General features: G+C 43.4%; 1 pseudogene; it reads right to left on the bottom strand.

The window, feature by feature from the left end:
- Positions 1-2,212: 2,212 nt before the first annotated feature.
- On the bottom strand, positions 2,213-2,875 carry LOC108297059 (annotated as a pseudogene).
- Between the last annotated feature and the right edge of the window lie 514 nt (positions 2,876-3,389).

Here is a 3,389-nt window from a genome sequence, read left to right as displayed (position 1 = left end):
GGATATGAACAGACACTTTTCAAAAGAAGACATTATGAGGCCAAGAAACATATGAAAAAATGCTCATCATCACTGGTCATTAGAGAAATGCAAATCAAAACCACATTGAGATATCATCTCACACCAGTTAGAATGACAATCATTAAACAATCAGGAGACAACAGAGGCTGGAGAGGATGTGGAGAAATAGGAACACTTTTACACAGTTGGTGGGAGTGTCAATTAGTTCAACCATTGTGGAAAACAGTGTGGCAATTCCTCAAGGATCTAGAACTAGAAATTCTATTTGACCTAGCTATCCCATTACTGGGATTTTATAACCCAAAAGATTTAAATTGTTCTATTATAAAGACACATGCACATGTATGTTCACTGTGGCACTGTTTACAATAACAAAGACCTGGAACCAACCCAAATGTCCATTGATGATAGACTGGACAAAGAAAATGTAGCACATATATACCATGGAATACTATGCAGCCATAAAAAATGATGAGTTTGTGTCCTTTGTAGGGACATGGATGAATCTGAAGACCATCATTCTCAGTAAACTGACACGAGAACAGAAAACCAAACACAGCATGTTCTCACTTGTAGGTGGGTGTGGAACAATGAGAACACATGGGCACAGGGAGAGGAGTATCACACACTGGGGTCTTTTAGTGGGTGGGAGGCTAGGGGAGGGACAGCGGGGCTTGGGGAGGTTGGGGAGGGACAACATTGGGAGAAATGCCTGATGTAGGTGATGGGGGGATGGAGGCAGCAAACCACCATGGCATGTGTGTATCTATGCAACAGTCCTGCAAAATTTGCGCATGTACCCCATAACTTAAAATACAATTAGAAAAAACAAAACCAAACTTCAGTCTGTGGCCAAAGGTTCAAGAGCCCCTGACAAGCCAATGGTGTAAGGCCAAGAGTCCAAAAGCTGAAAAACTTGGAGTCTGATGTTCTAGGGTAGGAAGTATCCAACATGGGAGAAAGAAGAAGGCCAGAAGACTAAGCAAATCTGCTGTTCCATCTTCTCCTGCCTGCTTTGTTCTCGCCATGCTGGCAGCTGATTAGATAGTGCCCACCAAGATTGAATGTGGGTCTGCCTCTCCCAGTCCACTGACTCAAATTTTAATACCCTTAAAATTAAAGGAGAACACCCAAAAACAATACTTTGCATCCTTCAATCCAATCAAGTTGACACCAATATTAACCATCACAATGACAATTCTCTTGTTCATTCTTGTCAAATAACAGCAATTTTGTGAGTTTTGATGGGAAATTATAAAGTATCCACCTCATAGTCCTAATTTGGCTCTTTCTGGCTTCTTTTTTTTTTCTTTCTTCTTCTTTTTTAAAATTGTTTTGCAATTATTTATTTACATTGGAAGCAGCCCTCACAGTATATGTATATGAAGGCCAGACCTGAAGAACAGCAGCTATGACACCACAAACAAGGGGCTTAGGATACACAGTGCTTCCTTGTACATTTGTTTCCTTTAGATGGTCACATCCACTACCAAAGCTTTTTAGAAGGTACTTTCCATGATAGCTACAGGTCAAGGTCACACATTAAAATTGGCCCTAACTGGGTTTTTACTGAGTGTGAGAGTCTCTGACTCTCTTGGGAAGATCCCACCAGCTCTTTTCATCTTAGTGGAATGAAGGCAGTGCCCTCTGCAGCCCACTAACTTCAAAAGCTGAACTCAGACACCAAGGCAGGACGATTCACAAGTTCCATTCATTCAGGCCTCACTTCATCTTTCACTAGTTGCTGTGAGAGGAAATCCTTTTTCTTGGTTTTTTTTTTTTTTTTTTTTTTTTTTTTTTTTTTTTTTTTTTTTTTTTTTTTTTTTTTTTTTTTTTTTTTTTTTTTGAGACAGCATCTTACTCTGCCACCCAGGCTGGAGTGCAGTGACACAATCACTCCCAGGTTCAAGTGATTCTCATGCCTTGGCCTCCCAAATAGCTGGGATTACAGATGCCTGCCACAGCATCCGACTAATTATTGTATTTTTAGTAGAGACAGGGTTTCACCATGTTGGCCACCCTGGTCTTGAACTCCTGACCTCAGGTGATCTGCCCTCTTTGGTCTTCCAAACTGCTGACATTACAGGTATAAGCCACCACACTTGGCCCTTTTCCTTGGATTTTAAAGCTGAAAACAAGATCCTGGTGTTCGTGGTCTTGGGAGAAGACACCATGTCCCTGAGGCCAGCCCTCACCTGGGCTGTGTGAAGAAGGCATGGATCCGCTATGCCACTGCTTGTCTGACCACCTGCTCCAGTTCCTGAATGGAAGCATTACTCAGTTGCTGGATGCTTGGAAATGTCTGGAGCAGAAGCGGAGCTTTAACCTTTCCAACTCCTGGGAGCAGAAGCGGAGCTTTAACCTTTCCAACTCCTGGGATCTGCTGCATGTTTCAAAGGAGTGACAGCAGCCGAGCTTGTTTCTTCCTAAGAAGTGAGTTTTTACTGGCCTCTATGGTTTGCTCTTGAAGCAACTGGATGACGAGGCAGGATGCTTCAATCTGGCTGGCCACTGGAAGCAGCACCATTCCAAGGTTCAGAACAGTAAACTTCTGTAAGGCTGGGAATTACTGTTCACTCATGCAGATTTTTTCAACAACTATAACTCCTTGAAGATTACTGGAATTGAGCCTCTTTCTGTAGCCATTTCCTGTCACCAAATCAGCTTCAGTGACATAAAGAATATGCCATCTGTTTGACAGTTAAAAGTCTGGTGTCAAGCCATCCTCGAAAATGAGTTTAATTTTCCCTTGCATCTCCTGCACCAGCTGTGACCCACATCATTTCTCATTGGCCACAACATGCCCCAAAGGCACATACATGGGGCCCATGCCATCAGGGGGGTTCCTTTCCATGAGTGGTCTCCATCTAAGGAGGCAAAAGCCAGGCGGCACTTGAGCAGGCTCTCCCACACATGGCCCTACATTCCACTCCATGCTGGGGCCTCTGGGGCAAGATCCCCTCTGTAGACAGAATTATTTGTCAAAGAACTGTCAAATAAGATTCTCTTTTTAATTACTAATAAGAAAACATAAAGGCCTGAATGAAGGCCAGGGTGGCTGGAGAGGGGTGTGTGGTGGTGTAAGTGGTAATGGCATTGGGTTCTAATAAGGGCAGAGGCATGATCAGATTTTAATTTTAAAAGAGTCCTGGGCTGGGCATGGTAGCTTACATCTGCAATCCCAATACTGGGCTAGACTGAAGTGGGAGGATCACCTGAGCCCAGGAGTTTGAGGCCAGCCTGGGCAACACAACGAGATCTCATTTGCCAATTATTTGTGGCAAAATAAATCCTCTAAGAACCAAGAAATTTCTGTCTTGGTGTCCATGTCCTTCATTTTCATCATGTGCCTAGCCCCCGACACCCCA

Source organism: Cebus imitator, unplaced genomic scaffold (assembly GCF_001604975.1).
Source record: "Cebus imitator isolate Cc_AM_T3 unplaced genomic scaffold, Cebus_imitator-1.0 Scaffold768, whole genome shotgun sequence".
NCBI classification, from domain to species: Eukaryota; Metazoa; Chordata; class Mammalia; order Primates; family Cebidae; genus Cebus; species Cebus imitator.
Note: the sequence above shows the minus strand (reverse complement) of the source record. Positions and strands in the feature narration are given on the sequence as shown.